This window comes from Globicephala melas, chromosome 15 (assembly GCF_963455315.2).
Source record: "Globicephala melas chromosome 15, mGloMel1.2, whole genome shotgun sequence".
Taxonomy (NCBI): Eukaryota; Metazoa; Chordata; class Mammalia; order Artiodactyla; family Delphinidae; genus Globicephala; species Globicephala melas.
The window spans coordinates 2,579,667-2,597,876 of record NC_083328.1 but is presented as its reverse complement, the minus strand read 5'-3'; the positions used below and the strand labels follow the sequence as shown (position 1 = coordinate 2,597,876).

The window sequence follows — 18,210 nt, the reverse complement described above, 5'->3', positions numbered from 1 at the left end:
TTCTGAGTACAGACCTAACTGAGAAGCAGGAGCCAGCCATCTGGATATCTGGGGGAGAGCTGGTCCGGCAGAGGGAAAGCAACTGCAAAGCCTTGAAGAAGCACTAGCTCAGGCACGCTGGAGGAACAGCAAGGAGGCCAGACTGGCTTAGGCAGAGAGCCAGGAGGATGGGAGGCTGTAGGAGGGAGGTTACAGAGGGGTGTGCAGGTCACTCCAGACAGGGGGCGGCCACCGGAGAGTGATGTGTCAAGTGTGGCCATGACCTGACCTGTGTGTTTATAGGGTCACGCGGTTCCCATATGGACACTGGGCGGAAAGGCAGGCAGGGAGCTGGGGGGGTAGACATGGCAAGACCAGTTACAAGGCTCCTGCACAAACCCAGGTGAGAGATGCTAAGACAAACTGAGCCAATATTTAAAAGGTTAAGAGTTTATTTGAGCAAAAATCAATTTGAATCAGGCAGCCCAAACAGGAAGTGGTTAGAAGCACGCCACCCCAAAGGAGCCAGGGTAAAAACTTATATAGAGAAAGTGTGGAAGCAAAGGAAATCATTTGATTGGCTACAGTAAAGCCAAGCTGGTTGGTTGTGATCAGCTGTCCTTAGTGTTTTGATTTTGTAACCTTGAGGCATTTACAAGCTTAGGTTTTAGTTTGCTTACAAAGGCCACCAGCATTAGAGTCACTTCAGTCTAATGGATTCCTTGTTCAATTAATTTAAGAGATAATGGTGCCAGATGACGGTAGTAGTAGGGGTGGTTACAAGTGCTCTAATTCAGAATATAGACTCAAGGCAGAGACAAAAGTAATTCCAAATAGACTGGATGTAGACGGTGAGAGAAAGAAGCAAGTCATGGATGACTCAACAATTTTTTTTGTCCAGTGAACTGGAAAGACAGTTGCCATTAACTAAGATGAACTGAGGGGTAAAGACAAAAGACATACATTTGAATGTCATCTGCATACAGACAGTGCTCAAACAGAATGTAATTAATTGGACATTTGTATTTCTCAAAAGCAACAGAGATGTGTTAGTTAGGGGTATTCGGACACACACAGTGCATTTTCCAGAAGCATGATATTATTTTATGATAGATAACATTTAAAATAATTTTTGCAACAGAGCAAACATTCCTAACATGAAGTAGAGTTTTAAATGTGTATGAGTTTTCAAGATAAAACACCAGACTTCAAAGAGATGTACTCGTGACAGGTTGTTGTGAGCTACGTTCTGGTCCCCTGGGGCTGTGCATTTCTCTCTTCTGCCAATACAGGTTTTTCTGTGTTCTTTCAAGTTCTGAGGAGCTCAGTAGTTTTTAAGTTTATTCAACATCAATCATCTTGAAACATTTATTGAGTGCCAAGAACTATACTGGGAACTAGGGATACAGCAGCAAAGGCAAGAGTCCCTGCCCTTGTGAAGTCTACAGTCTATGTTGATACTAAGTTCATCTGTGCTTGTTTTTGTTTTGGTTGAGTTTTTAAAGGAAAACACAGTGTCATCTCTATTTAAACTATGCAGGGTTATTTTGGAGGTTCAAATATTTATGATTGTGAAAATAGTTTAGAAACTGTAAGCAGATATGCAGGTAAATTGAATCGACACTTCTTTTACAACAGGGCTTCAGACAGATAAAGTAAAAGCTATTGCAAGACACTTAGAAATGAATCAGAATGGAGTACAAATGAATGACTTACATCTGAGGATGCCGATTACTACATCTGGGCACTAAATCGGTCCCCTAAGTGTCCTGGCACTAAAGAAAAACTTAAATCATGTATCTTTTCGTTTTCTGGCAAAAGAAACACAAAAATTCACTGGCAGAGAAAATATTTTTCCTGGAAATGGACTGAAGCGGGGTTCACATGGGTCTTCAGGTAAGCCATACTGGATAACAGAGTGGACAAGAAGACTGTCCACTACCATTTTACAAAGGAGACAACAGCATTGTTCAAACTGATGCTTCCTATGCTGATGAGTTATAAAGTCAGACTTCGTAATAGTAAATTATCCCTGCAAGAGTCATTATTCTGTACTGTTTGGGGTTTTGTTTCCAAGTACACATTTGACTTTTGTAATATTACTAAAAATAACTATTTATATATCATAGTTAGGTTCAGCATCTCAATTACAGACTGAAAGCTTCAAAGAAAACGCCTTCAGTTGGAGAGGGCATGCTTTCCATTTTCATTCTTAAGTTTTCAAAAACATACATCCTGTATGTAACAGGAAAATTTTAAACATTCAGCTGTTGCTTCTCATACCCATTAGTCAACAGCCTGCTTTCAAACAATCTTAGATGTGTGACTTCAAGTACAGTAGGAAAAAGTGATTATATGAATTTAGAGTGGAATATACATTTGCGTAATAAAATGCATATTAAAAACATACCAATATTCCTTGTTTAAATGCTACTTTAAAAATATTTTTGATAGGGCTTCCCTGGTGGCGCAGTGGTTGAGAGTCCGCCTGCCGATGCAGGGGACACGGGTTCGTGCCCCGGTCCGGGAAGATCCCACATGCCGCGGAGCGGCTGGGCCCGTGAGCCATGGCCGCTGAGCCTGCGCATCCGGAGCCTGTGCTCCGCAACAGGAGAGGCCGCAACAGTGAGAGGCCCGCGTACCGCAAAAAAAAAAAATTTTTTTGGATAATCCCTAATATAGATTGGTTTGTCATTAACAGAAGGGGAAACGTCTACTGAACCCAAAAGCTATTACAATTAAGCATATTTTAAGAATTATTTTTACAGTCACGATTTAACTACCATTTAGGTATCTCGCCCTGATAACTACCGCCATGGACTGCAGCAGCTCCTGGTTCCCCGTGGTCATGTCTGGGCTGCCCCTCAAGTGCCCTCCCCTCTCCCACCCCCTTCATACAGCAACAATCTCTATCTCCTGGTCCACGCTGCCCATGCTGCTTCGCCCATCACTGCCCCTTCCCCAGTGACTGGAGAAAGCTGGGAATGTGACCCAAACCAGGCTAATCTCAATCTTCCCTGGGATCTTTTCAAAGAAATCCTCAAAGAGGGAGGTTCCCTTTCCTTCTGACTGAAGGAGTTAGGATAAGACCCTAGAGGCTACCAATGATCCCACTGCAGGCGGTATAGAGAACCCAATATTTAAGAAGAAAAGATAAGAAATGGGTAAAGAGACTGTGTCCCAGGTTCCAGTCTCAGAGGCCCCCAGAGCTCTCTTGTCCCCTCCACAATTCCTGTGATCCTATTACCTACAAGATCCTTCCAAGAAATCCTCTGTGCTCCAGCAATTTCTTTGAACCATATGAAACTGCCATTTCTGTAAATCAAAATTGTCTAATTTGACAACCATATTGGCAATTTCAACTGGTTCTGCCTAACAGGTCATGTCAAATTTATGCCACTTGGAACTTAAAGAGTCTTTGGTGACTACAGCTGCCAATACTGAATGGAATTTTCAAACTATGTGATAGAAAAAAAAAACCCACTACGTTATCTAGTATTAACCATTGCTAGTAAAGATAAAGATATATATGCAAATACCTATATACATCTACACACACGTTTTTAAATTTACACATAGTATGAATCCATGTGATTGCGTAAAACTTCTAGTAATGCAATGTCTCAAATCACGTGGCAGTGTAAATGTGTCACTGGGGGCACATGTTCTGGAATTACACTGCCAGGGGTCAACTCAAAGTAACAAGTTCTTAGCTTTTTTTTCAATTGAAAATTATATTGAGATAATTATACATTCACACACATTTGTAAGAAATTATAGAGATTTTTAGTACCTTTCACTCAGTTTTCTGCAACAGTAATATTTTCCAAAACTATAGAATATTGGGACCAGGATTTGACATGGATATAATCCACTGTTCTTTCTCAGATTTCCCCAGTTTAACCTGTTCTTGTGTGTGTGTGTGTAATTCTACAATTTCAGCACATATGTAGGTTCGTGTGTCCATCACTACAGCCAATATACTGAATATTTCCGTCACCACACAGATCCCTGGTGTTGCCCTTTTGTAACCACAACCACTACCCTGCATCAAATTTCCTTAATGGTTATAAAACTCTTCAAATTACCTACTTCATCTTGATTGAGTTTTGGTAGTTTGTAGTTTTTGACAAATTGGTCCATTTCTTCTTAGTTGGCAAATGTATGAGCATAAAGTTGTCCTTTACATTTTTTAATGGCTTCAGGATCTGTAGTGTTATCCCATTTCATTCCTGACATTAGTGATTTGTGTCTTTGTTTCTTTCTCAGTCTTGCTAATGGTTTATCAATTTTCTTTTTTTTTTAACAAAGAACCAGCTTCTTGCTTTACTGATTTTCTCTATTATTTTCCTATTTTCAATTTCATTGACTTCTGCTCTTTAATGTTTCTTTTTCCTGCTGGCTTTCGGGGGTTTTTTCCTCTTCTTTTTCTAATATCTTGAGGTAGGAACTTAGGTTGCTGATTTGAGACCCTTCTTCATTTTTGATGTAAAATTTAGGGCTGTACACTTCCCTCTCAGAACTGCATTAGCTGCATCCTACATAGTTTGTTTTCATTTCCATTCAATTCTACACATTATTATTTCCTCTAAGATGTCTTTGATCCACATATTGCTTAGAAGTGTGCTGTCTCATTTTCACCTGCCTGGAGGTTTTCCTGTTGTCTTTCTGCTATTGAGTCCTTGTCTTACTCCACTGTGGTCAGAGAACACACTCTGCATGAGTTCAATTGTTTTAAACGTGCTGAGGTCTGCTCTAAGACATGGGATGTCTCCCATCCTGGCAAATGTCCTGTGAACTCTTGAGAAGTCTGCATTCTGTCACTGTTGGGTGGCATGTTCTAGAAATGCCAATCAGGTCATTGGCTGATTGTGTTGTCCAGCCTTTCTATACCCTTACTGATCTTCTCTCTAGGCAGTCACCCTGTCTAGGTTCAGCATACAGGTCACGGTCTACCTTTATGAGCTGTGGCTTCAATGACAGTCTAATTTTCAGAGGCTTTGCAGGGTTCTTTTGGTCTGCTTCATTTATCTGGTGCCAGTGAGGCTCCCAGTGGTGCTGAGAGGATGGAAGGGGTTTCCCCAAGTATGGCTGTCTGCTGTCTCTCAGTGGAAGAGGGAGAATGCCTACAGGCTGGAAGGGGCTTCCCAGGCCTAGCACTTACTGTGGCAGGATCCCCCTTACCTGTGTCCTGGCTACCTTGTGTCTCTGGACAGGGGAGGGTAGTCTCAGACCCACAGTGACAAAGGAGCTACTTGGCTGGGCCATTTGTTGTGGCAGGATGCCTGCAGCAGGGACTACTAAATGCCCAGGCACCTCTCAGCCCCGTCAGGGAAGGAGAGGGCACACCCCGGCCGATAACTGTTGGCGGGGCTTCTACTGATCCCGCTTGCTGCTGATGCCGGACTTGCTCCTGTTTGATCCAGGGAGGGAAAGGGCCTACTGGAGCTGCTTATGTTGCTAGTGTGGGGAGTCAGAAGACGCCAGGCCTCGCCGGCTCTTGTATTGGCTGGGGAACATATGAATAATAGGTCCTACCAGAATACGGTTCCTCCGTTCCAGAGGTCCCAAACCAGCTGGCCTGCTTCTTACCACCTTTCAGAGTTCTCCTTTTTGGCCTCTTGCACTAGTTCTAAGGTTTATAGTTGTACTTAGTGGGGAGGAGGAGGGAGAAACAGATCTGTGCCATCTTGTACAGACTGGGAATCTCAAATTTCCAGTTTTTTGACAGTGAGTAAAATCTCTCTAAGTCTCAGACTCATTCCTAAAAACTAACTGTCTCATAGTCTGGTGAACATTAAATAGATAACACACATAAAGCTCTCAGCTCACCGCCTTCTATGAAAGAAGCGTTCAGAAAATGTCACAAAATATAAAGCAATAATTAAATTTTGTGAAAAGATATGAATAGAAAGGCCAAGAATGAAATCCATTAAATAATTATACCTCTAGATGGTAGGATCATGGGTATTTTTAAATTTCCTTCTTTTATATTTCTCTGTATTTTCTAAGTGTTCTACAATTAACAGGCTTTCATTTGCAAGGTAAAAATGTTTAAATAACTAACCTAGATCTATACTTTATCACTTCTTATTTAAATATCTTCTGCACATTCTTCAGATAAAGTGAGGAAGATGATGAATACAACAATAAGATCCAAACTTATCTTTCATTTCCGGGTTTATGAGATGTCAGAATAAAATGACTGGGCAAGAGCACTAACCGCTGCTGCTTTGTTCTGAGAATGTGATGATTACTTCAAAATCTTTCACTTCCCTTAACCCCTAGAACGACTTAATTAGCAAACTGCATGACAGCTAAGATAAATGGCTTAACACGATTCACAGCCATGAGTAAGGTAAGATCCTTCTCTGTGGCTAGTCCAGCTCAGAAACATTGCTCGGAATCCACTTCACTGCAAGGAGCTCTCTACAGTGTGATCCACCCAAATGAACATAATTTCTTCCAACGTAAAAATAGGTACCACAAACTAACATAGTAGCAAATTCTGCCTTCCTTTTGGACTACGTCAGCCTTGATGTACGGGGAGCATAGGTAGGTAAAAAGCTAGCAGCCTCTGGAGGATGGAGTTGCTCAGTGAGCGTTCCTTCAACAGACATCAGCTGAAGGCTTGGGACCATGACTTCAGCAAGCAGAGGGTCCAAAAGGGCAAGCCCTCACGTTTAGCAGCTGTGCCAAACTGAAACCTCAGTGAAACCAGCACTTAATGCTCTCGATTACAGTTAAGAGTTTTTTAAAGATTGATAACATGAATCAGCATTTCTAGGTCTAAATAATTCCCTTGAGAAAAATTTTCTTTAAGAAAACCTTTAAGGTTGTCTGTTATATAAAACTACTAAATTCAGGGGCAAAGTGAGATCAGCTAAACTGCTATTTCTGTTTTTATTTTTGGAGAGCTTTAATTCCACAAAAAAAAAAAAAAAAGACTGAAAAGGCAGGCAAGCAAGCTTGAAGCTTAACTGACTCAAAAATTATTAACGTAATAGTGTATAAATATATACATAATTAGCCCATCTTAAAGCAGGAAAACATCACTGAAGGTTGGGTCCAACTTTACGCTTTGCTACAAAGTGAGGGAGAAACACTGCGGCTGATTCCCCATATGGATTTGAAAACTTTTACCGGAATAATCTTAGCAGATCTTATTACATAGGAACATTAAAAATTCATTTTATTTCAAATACCATAAAATAGTACACAGATGCTCATTTTAAATAATTCACATACACATCAGGTACTGATATATTAAAAGAATATGACCTATATTAATAAATATTGCATTATAAACACAGATGTGTTTTTTTTATTGACTGGATTGTACCCCCTAAAAACATCTACTCCTGGCAAACTACCATTACAATAAACATTAATAAAATGCAAAAGAATAAAAAGGAAAAAGATTTTTAAACAAATTAAAAAAAAGAAAATTTAGTGTGCATGATTTAAAAGTAGGTGAGGCCCTTAAATAGGTTGTTCTATCTTGCTATCCTGCTAAAAAATAGTATCAAAAGCTGGCTGAGTTTACCCAACCCTTACACATTTTAACCTTTACTTCTTTTAACAATCACAAATGATAAAGGAAGGTTTAAAATAAGCTAATATGTGCATTTCAACTAGGCTCCAGAGCAGTACTGCAAAAAAATTGTAAGTACTTATCTTTAATAGAGGAAAACATTTCCTAGAAATACCAAAACATGAAGATAGAAGGAAATATGACGAGAGTTCTTACGAGAAATATTTTCCCTCTTAAGCTATCATTTGTCACAGCACTAATATATCACACAAAGCGTTTCAAATTTTACTTCATATTTTAATGAGTACAAGAAAGTTTCAGAGTACATCTGTCAAGTGGATATAATCAGCACAAGAAAATTCCTGCCTTGTTTTCTACATGTCCTAAAAGTCCACTTTTAGGAGTCCTGCATCAAGTATTAAGGATGGAGAAAAACCAAACTAATATATGATAGACAGGCAAAGAAGTATTCCAATTTATACTATTCCAATAAAATCAGAGAAGGAATAATGATAAGTATCCAATAATAACTAAGGGGAGGTTTTAAAGGTAGAGGGGAGATGAGACGCTTTAAGTGGTCGCCGGGACTACTCTGATCTAATCCCTGGTAATGTGTGCAATACCCATCCTTTTCACTTTGCCATAATACTTTGATTTTGAGTGTATTAATTCATCTGAAGAGTACTTGAGGAAAGGGAAGAAAGTGCAAATCACTAAAATGTGAAGGTTAAAAAAAATTCCAGGAACTGAAATACTGTGAGTTTATTTAAACATCACAAGATACCTAAAATTTGTAACCCCCTTGATAAATCATTTGTTATTTGTGTTATCTCAATATATATGCAGATATACTAAGATATTCATACATGTTGAGGTATATAAAATATATAAATATATTGAGATATATACGTATGAATGTATATATATATATATATATACGTAAAGCTAAAAATTCTCCTTGACTTTACAAATATCAATATCATTGTGCTGATGTTTAATAAACATATATACTTCATATATCTAAATATATGTTTTAGATGCAGATTTAAGGAGACGGCAATGAAGCTGCATTGTTCTATTTCAGTGTTGCATGCACCAAAATAGGATTTCTTTCCTTTCTGGCTAAATCTGGCTGGAGGAAACAACCGGACTATGCAAAGAAAAATGAGTCATGACTCAGATCTCCGCTCACGTATTAAATGATTTGCAGTAAAAAGAAGGGCAAGAGTAAAGAGCAGTGCCTGTATGTGCGTCAGTAAAGCCATTTACAGAAAGATGTCAGTGTCACTCTCTAGGGTCAACTTAAACAATTCCTATAATTTTCACCTTATTTATAGTATAACCATCTAAGTCTGTGCTAAAAAGTAAAACCAAAACCAAAACCCCCTCTTACCTGCAAGGAGACCCGGTAACTCTGATCACAGGACACAAATGCTCTAAATTCAGCCTGGTCTGCACTGTGATTGATGACACATCCCCATCCTATTTCACATTGAATACTGTTAAGACGTAAAACTCCCTGCTCTGAAAAGAACTTTATTTTCCTTCAGTACAAGGGACAATGTTTAGCACAATATATTATTTAAAATTTTTAAGTAAAATGGCAACACACAAGGAATTCTTATGTCACCAAATAATTGGTGAGATGTCATTACTTCGTATAAAAGGTACAGAAAGTGTACGGAAGAAAAATAAATAATACTGTATCAACCCTGTGGCGGCTTCCACAAAGAGAATGCATCCACACAGGAAGAGCAGAACTCATAGCAATCACATTTCATGGCCTTCAGAATTAACTGTGTAAATTCTAGATTCCATGAAAAAGACGTGTGTGCATGAAAGATAACCAAACACAGGAATAAGTCTTAATACAGCACGTTTTTATACAGTTCAGAAATATACTGCACTTCCACTGAATAGATAATGGAGAGTGACAGAAATCGTGCAGCAGCGAGCTCTACCAGGGATGTAATTCACTGGCAGTGCGAGGAAGGAGGGACTTCTGGCCACCACACGGTTTGTATATTGATACTATGCAAAGGAAACCCTACTACTGCTGTTCTACGTGACGGAATCATAACAGAGGTCTCTGATTAATGCTAGAGAAGATATTTGGGGTCAAAGAAGTGATATTTTCTTCCTGACCTTATTGATATGTTACTCTGCAATAGATGATAAAAAGGATAAAAGAATATTAACTCCAGATTTCACAGGAAGCCCTAAGTTAATTAAAAACTTGCCAATATAAAAAGAAGATGGGGGAAAAGTACGTCTCTATAACAAATGATGGTCTAGGAATAGAAAAATAGTAAGATATTGAATACAACACAAGAGCCAAATCATTAAATTGGCGTGGCGTTTCTGAAGAGCAATTTGGAAATTCATTTCAAAAGCCTTCAAAAATCTGAGTATCCTTTGACTGAACTACTTCACATCTAGGAAATGGTTCTAAGAAAATAATCATGGATCCACTTATCAATTTAGACAATTTATAAGCATTATTTATAAAAATAAATGATGAGCAACAGAAAACATTTCTCTCCCCGTCTCTCCTTCAGGGAATGTAACAGGACAACATCTGTCAATATTAAAGATGTAGCACACAAGCATGAGACAGACCTGGGTTCAAATCCTGCCTCTACAACTTCTATATCTGGAATGTTTAGAATAATAATGTAACTGAAATTTATTTTTGCACATAGTGGAGAAGGATGTCTACAATTATTTTCTTCTGGAAGTATGGTCAGTTGTGTCAATGACATTTATTAAATAAACCATATTTTCTGAACTGATTTTTACAGCTTTATCATATATCAGATCTTTATATATACTTAGACCTCTAATCTATTCTACAGATCTATTTCAATGTTAATTTGTACTGATTTAACCGTGAGAAATTCATAGTACCTGGTTTATAGTTGCCCCACAGTGAAATGTTTTAAGAATCTGGGGGGCAAATTCTTGGATCTATTCTTCCATTGGTACTTTAGAAATAAAAGTTATCTTTAAAAGAATAAAAGGAAAGAGGATGGCGGGAAAAATTGGTTACACTTTCTAATACGTTCTTCAACAAGAATATGTGGGTGGACATGATCAGAAAAGGTTCTGAGAGGAGACAGCCAGGCAGAGGGAAAGGAGGGAGGCAAAAGGCCATCGTCTAAGGCTGAGGTGTATCTGAGTCTTAAGAGAGTATTGAAGTATCCTCACATCCTAAGTTAATATTCTTGGTTTTCCATCCTTGCTTCCTTTAGAGAAGATATAGTTCTAGCCAAAAGGCTAAGAAATATGTAAGAAACTCATGTTACAAGGTGATCCAAACGGCAAGTCAAGATGAAGGGCCAGAACAGTATCATGGACTGGGGCAGGGATTCCCAATCTTTTTCAGGTATGAGGATCCCCCTTTTAATGCCAAGAATCTAAACAGAACCCACATGGTAGTAACTGGCCTTCTGGCATCCACTGGTTGAAAAACACACAGTAAAGTCTACTACAATTGCAGTCAAGCTTTTATATAAACCTATTAATCATAATGGTAGCCAGCATATATAGTTACGCTTCACTGTCTAGAGCTCAATCGACTGCTCAGATACTGTCTTTGCCCAAGATAAGTTTTAAAATCTCAATTTTATTGTCAAAAAAATAATTTTCATTTACCAGATACACTGCTCTGACCTATAAAATTAGTCCCTATTTTCTACTCAAATCAATATTATTAATGATAAATTATCACTTTAAACTTAAAGATGAGGCTATTAAACCACTTAAAGTAAATATGCTAATATTCTGCATTCAATATTAATTTCTAAACCTACTATTAAGTATAATTTTAAAAATTAGAGTTAAACCATAATAAAGATATGTAAAACTCTAAGAATGGACAAGGTCACACATCATAAAAGAAAAATGTTAGTGCTGATCAACTATTATGAGCTACATCTTTTAAACTGAGATTTTCAGGGGTTTTCCTCACCCACCCCATTTGGCTAAATCAAGAGTTTCGGTAGACCGCTATAGACTAAACGTATGCATCCCCCCCAAATCCACCGTTGCAATCTAAGCCTCAGTGTGACAGCATTAGGAGGTGAGGGCGTTAGGAGGTTACAGGTCACAAGGGTGGAGGTTTAGTGCCCTTATAAAAGAGACATCAGAGAACTGCCTTGTACCCTCAGGCATGTGAGGTGACGGCGGCCAAAGGGTGGCTACCCATGAACCAGAACTGGGTTCCTCACCAGACACCGAATCTGCCGGTGCCTTGATCTTGGACTTGGCAGCCTCAGAACTGTGAGAAATGCATGTCTGCTGTTTACAAGCCGCCCAGTCCACCGTATTTTGTTACAGCAGCCTGAACGGGCTGAGAAAATGACACTATATATCTTTCTGATATTTATATTTACAACTACCTTACTGAGTTTTAAATGCTGGCAAGACAAATAATTTTATGCTCTTAATTTGACCAAACTCTAAGAAGTAGGTAGCCTGAGACCGAGCCCTTGGAAAGGATAAACCTCGCTGAAAATGTGCTAACATTACAGATTTCTAGGGTTCGGGACACTACCTCTGCGATAAGACAGTTCTACAGCAAAGAACACCCAGTGTTTTCCTGGGAAATGACAGTCTTTGCACAGCAAACCACGGGCAAAGGCCACCCGCAACAGCCCACTGCAACCTCTCCTTCTCTGAATTCTTAACAGCCACTGCACACGTTCAGCATTTGGGATAGCTCACACTTTTGCTGTTCTCTTTTTCTTTCCATGTCCTGCACTCTACTGCCTTGCGTAGTGTGCCCTGTATACATGTGACTGCAAATTAAATGTCTATGGTTCATAATATATAGGCTATTCTAAGGTGGTATTTTCACAGAGCCTTACTTTAAAAAAAAAACAATGGCTCTGTTATACAATCTTATCTGATCCTCTGTGAGGTCAATTATGACCTTCATTTTCCACAAGAAGGAAACAGAAATAGAGGGACTGAGTAACTCACACAAAGCCAAACATTTGTTAAGCAGCATCACAGAGACTCAAGTGCATACATTTTTTTTCTCCATTTTCCTCAACATCAGTGCTTATCAACTTGTGGTTCCAGAGCAGCAGTCTCAGCACCTCCTGGGAACTACATATTCTCAGGCCCCAGCCCAGACTAACTGGACCAGAAACTCCGGGAGGTGGTGCTCTGCAATCCGGGTATTAGCAAGCCCTTCAGGTGACCCTGATGCACTCAAGTTGGAGAACTGCTGTTCTGTATCACAAGGATTAAAGGTTAAATTATACGTCTAATTATGTTTAGTAATTTTGTAATAATAAAAGAATGTGAAGCCAAGAATACCGCAAGTTATAGAGTCTTTAAATGACTAGATCATATTAATTTACGTTTTCCTCCTTTTAATACATTTTGATACACTCAAAAGTAGGAAACAAAAATGAAACAAAAATTACGTATTAGGTACAAATTTACTTTTTCCCTTTCCCTTTTCAGCTCTCCAAATACTACTTCATTACCCCTCCTACTTGCACTGGCCCCACCAAGATGAATAGAGCAGAGGCCAGGATGCTCAGAAATGCCATCCTGCCCTAGCCGCTCCCGCCAGCAGCAACCCCAGTGTAGGTGTGTGAAATGCTGAGCCAGCCAAAAGGGATCGCAGGTACCTGGCACCATGGGAGAGGGTTGCCAGATGGCTCTAATTCATTCATTCAATAATCTCGCAGTGCCTGTAAACCATGTGCTAGGAACACAGTATACAAAAATGGCCCCTTGTCCCTGAGGAATTCATATTTGAGTGGGGAAAAAATATATGCAAATAAATAACTAATATTTGAATTAAGCCATGTAGGATGAGGAGTAAAGGATGTTGAGAGTTCTTGAAGCAAACAGCCATGAAGAAGCCTACAACCCTCTCTTTCTGGAAACAACTCCATATTCATCTTTTTTCCCCCAAATGTGCAACGTCATGTTGGCCTAAAATTGACTGTTAACACTAGCCCCTTTGGGCATTCTGTTTATTTGGTGCACCACAACTATTTTTCTAACCCTTCATCAATCCCATGACACGTCTCTGCTTCCTGTCTAATGCCTTTTTCACCAGCCATCATCCTCATTTTGTACAATGTGGAAATGTCTTGACCAAAGATCTGTTGCCTATCAAAACTTTCTCCTAAAGTTGGCTTTGGTCGGAAGTTCGCCTCTGTAAAGTGAGGTTTTAATCCTGCTGCCCAGCAAACATTCCCAGTTCTCCCAGGTCCTGGTGGGTCTGCATATCCCTGCCCCCTGAATTGGGTATGGCACTGTGCTGCAGCCAGTGAAATGCAAGCAGAAGTCAGGAGGCTCACTTCCAGGCAGACGCTCAGGACCCAGTGGGCTGTACACACATACACGGGCCACACTGCCTTCCCACTCCGGCAGGTATCGGCATTTGAGAGGGTGGCTCCTCCACCAGCCTAGACTGTGCTGAGCAGTAGTTCCCCAGCCTTCCCACACTGGGTGGGTAGCCTAAGCATGAAATAAACTGAAATTTTTAAAAGCCAGACTCCCAGTGCAACATTCTCTGGACACCCCAACCTGCCTCTGAGGCCGCTCGAGGTCCAGTGCTGCTTGATCCACGCCGCCTCCTGCACTGCCTTTGCTGACAAAATGCTCTCTACTCTAAATTAACTTGCAAAGGAAAAATGTCTTTTAAATTATTCTGGCAGTCAAACTGTTGGGAACCAAGACGGATACATATGGTCCTTGGAAAGTGAAGAATTCTTACGGAACTATACTAGAAAATTTATAAGCAGTCAAGCATGTCTCCGTAGGCATTTAAAATGAAACTGATGCTATAAAGGCCAGATAGTCAAAAGCATTTACTAAAGAGAAAAGCCTTTAGCCAAGGATAACACAATTTACGAGGAAAATAATTCAAATATAAAAACCATACAATTGTTACGGTTGAGGAAGGAATTAAACAAGTTGAACAGCAGCACAGATGGCTAGTAGTAACAATCTATGAGCAAACAACGATTTTAACTTTTTATTTTATATTGGAGTATAGCTGATTAACAATGTTGTGTTAGTTTCAGGCGTACAGCAAAGTGATTCAGTTATACATATACACGTATCTATTCTTTTTCCAATTCTTTCCATTTAGGTTGTTACAGAATATTGAGCAGAGTTCCCTGTGCTGTACTGTAGGTCCTTGTTGGTTATCCATTTTAAATATAGCAGTGGGTACCTGTCAATCCCCAACTCCTTAACTATCCCTCCCACCCACACACACGCTTCGTAACCATAAGTTCATTCTCTAAGCCTGTGAGTCTGTTTCTGTTTTGTAAATAAGTTCATCTGTATCCGTTGTTTTTAGATTCCGAACACAAATGATATCATACTATATTTCTCTTTCTCTGTCTGACTTAACTTCACTCCATGTGTCTGGGTCCAACCATGCTGCTGCAAATGGCCATTATTTCATTCAAAAAATGATCATTTTTCAAAAATAAAATCAAGCCCATCTTAATGATAAAAACTAAAAGTTTATAAAACTCAGATTGCTATTGGTGTTTTTATTATCAGGTAACCAATAATTGAATATTTTGAGGTAATATGGACGCTAATATTTATTAAATGTTCTGAAAAAAATCATCCTCTTATACAGAATAAGCCAAAAATGAAATTCAAACCATATAAATAAACATCAATAGAATTTAAAACACATTATAACAGTCAAGGGCAGTAGCCTCTCACCTGACCTGCCTGGGGCCGCTTCTGCCCAGACTCCTTTCAGACTGGAGAGCTCATCTCCTCAGTAAAATGGCTGCGCCTACAGGGTAGGAGTCTGGCCTTGTGGCTTTACCCTCACAGTCACAACAGATAATGATCAAATTAAACACTCAGGGTAGAAGAGGAGGCCAACGGAAATGGGATCTATTTCTTCCAAAGGTCAAATCTTATCACAAATGCCATCTCAATGACAATTCCTCTATGGTGATATCTCAACTTTTTTCTTGCTAGTGGTAGAAACAGTCTGTCAATTTAAAAGAACAAAATAAAAATGAAGCATAAGCTCAGTTAGCTTGGAGACATACACACTTTGGCAGAGAACTTTGAAACACAAATAGGAACTACGCCTAAGTTTGCCCAGCATGGGGGGATGAGAGCAACAGCTGCAAACTTACCATGAAGGTTAATCTCCCCCAGAGAGGCTCTGGGCATCAGGGGACAAAACAAGCAACAGAGGGAATGAAGGATGCCCTCAGCAAGGTCTGCCCCCCTTTCTTCTTGTTCCTCCCTTTTGGGAAGCTTCTGAAGCTAGGGTAAATCCATTTTTACTCTCCTTCTTAGAAATTTTCCTTTGTCCTTGATGTTTTTTCTTCATTTCTCCATTTACTCTTAAAAAAGGCCCCTTTCAGAGCTGTATGCCTTCTCTGAAGGTACTCCTCGTAAACAAAGAATAAAACTAAGCCTACCACGTCATTTCTAAGAGAGGTTTAAAGAGAAACAATTTCACATTGCCAATAGCTACTGCAAGGTGTTTTCATAAATTAAAATATCTTTTACTTTAAAACCTTAAATATTTCAAATATTTTTATTGACTGCCATATCAATGCCATTTTAATCAAGCAATACTGCATAAACACTTACTAAATGCTAACCTACTATATATATGCCAGGCTAGGTAAACCAAGATGTTTCCCAGCACAGCCCCTATACACTGATGCTTCTCTCTTATAGACCCAGTGCTCTGCCCTGGAGCGTGGGAGCTACGGCCATGCTGGCTATACAGGTCTCTATAAAACGAGTCATGTTCATGGTCTCTACATAAAGCAGAGGTTAAAAAGGATCATTTAGATATATTGGATCACCTTTCCAACACTGGTATTGGGAGAAAAATAATGTTCCAAGTTGTCTTATGTGAGACCTCCACAGTCACTAGATTTCTGAGTGATGAGTTTACTTGTGGCAAATCTAAACTATGCAATATCAAGCTATGACATAATAGAAATATATTGCAGATTATTAGAGAAATCTCTATCATTCTGAATGAAAATTCCAGAGTTTGCTTTGTCACTGACTTCTTAACCAGCAATTAAATGTTTAAATCAATGTGAACCATCTTAAAATAAAATAGTGCCAGATTTTTGAGTTAATTAGTTTATGAATGCTTTAACATATACCTAGCCCTTCTTTCCTTGAACATTCTTATTTTTGTTCCTTTGTTTGAATTACATAATAACAATATGTGAGCTCATTTAGTTCATCACACTGTTAAGCTGAATATTTAATAACACATTGGGTTAATGGTTTATTTGCCTAAGTCATGCACTGGAGTGATACCTGTCCTAATAAGTGGATTCAATCCAAGTCAACAATCATTTGTTGAAAAGTACCCCCATGTCAGATACATGCCTAGATGCAGAAATAGTTTACACAAAGTGTTATGCGAATAATGATAAGGAGGCACTGAGGATAGCTCTAGAGTAACTGACATTTTAAACTGTCCCTGCTGCATAAGTAGGAATTCACAAAAAAGATTAGGACAGGAGACTGGAAGTGGATGGAACATTCCAGGCAGAGGGCAGCACATCAGAAAAAGACATGGAGGTAAGGAAGTACAGAGAATGATCAGTGTGTGGCTTAGACTACACCCTCTTCAGCATTATGATAACAAATCAACCTGCCTGGCTTTGAGCGTATGGGAGTACACGGAGGGAACTCAGTCAACGGGTTTTGTTTGTTCCCTGAGACAATTTCCAACTTGCACAAAGCACTCATTAGAGTAATTTATAATTAATTATAAACTTTCTATTTCAACAAATAAAAATGAAAACATCTTCTATTAGTCCAATACCTTAGATAGGATACACCTTGCTATATTCAAGGATGTACCTTGTTCAATTTTGATTTAAAATGCATGTATCACTTGAAGAACATTGATGAAGTTCAACAAATGGAAATGATTGTGTCAAATATTTGAGAGACTTTGGAAATCTGTTTTTGGTAGATAACATGACAGAAAATTAACACGGAGATTTTAACTGGGCTTCCATCCAATAAAATAAAACCTCCTGGAATAGGATCTACTGTCATAACCTTACCCAGACAGACAAGACAAAGGCCCATACTATCACGGTGAAGATATAAAAAGAATGATTCCTTTGACAGTTTCATGTAAATCGCTTGAAATATTTTAAATACTCCATTAAAGTATTATATTATGGATACATGAATAATGGTTTTCAAAATGTCAATTTATATGAACTTGGACTCATTTTTTGTTAAAGCTTTAAGGAAATCACTTTAAAAACAACTTTGGTCAAACTGATACCTAAGTCACAGTCTGGACCATATTTATGCAGACCAAAAATAGCTGCATAATATTAATATGCATTCTCCCTGCATTCATGAATGATTCACTGTGTTCTCTAATTACTTGACTTCTCCACAGCATATATCATTGCAGATATCCATCAACCTTGCCCAGATTTCTTGAGAGTCTTCCCTTCTTAAGATTCAAGTTCACTGCTCTCCTCTAGCTCTTTAATTGCCCTTCTCAAGCTTGCTGGGAATTCCTTCCCTTCCACCTGCCCCTTAAGGGTTCCTGGCGCCTTGCCCACTTCTTGTTTGGTTTTCTGGAGAGCGCAACGTGAAAGCTTACAGACCAAATCTGACCTACATGTGTGTTTTATTTGTTCCTCAAAATACTACAAATTTAAATTTAAAAATCA

The 18,210-nt window shown here is 39.0% G+C and overlaps 1 protein-coding gene across 1 annotated transcript in view; it reads right to left on the bottom strand.

The window, feature by feature from the left end:
- SDK1 (sidekick cell adhesion molecule 1) overlaps positions 1 to 8,963 on the bottom strand; it is a 581,111-nt gene extending 572,148 nt beyond the window's left edge. The window contains exon 1 of the mRNA XM_060285242.1: positions 8,907 to 8,963. The gene's annotated coding sequence lies outside the window, so the exon portion shown is untranslated. The remainder of the gene's footprint in view (positions 1 to 8,906) is intronic.
- Between the last annotated feature and the right edge of the window lie 9,247 nt (positions 8,964 to 18,210).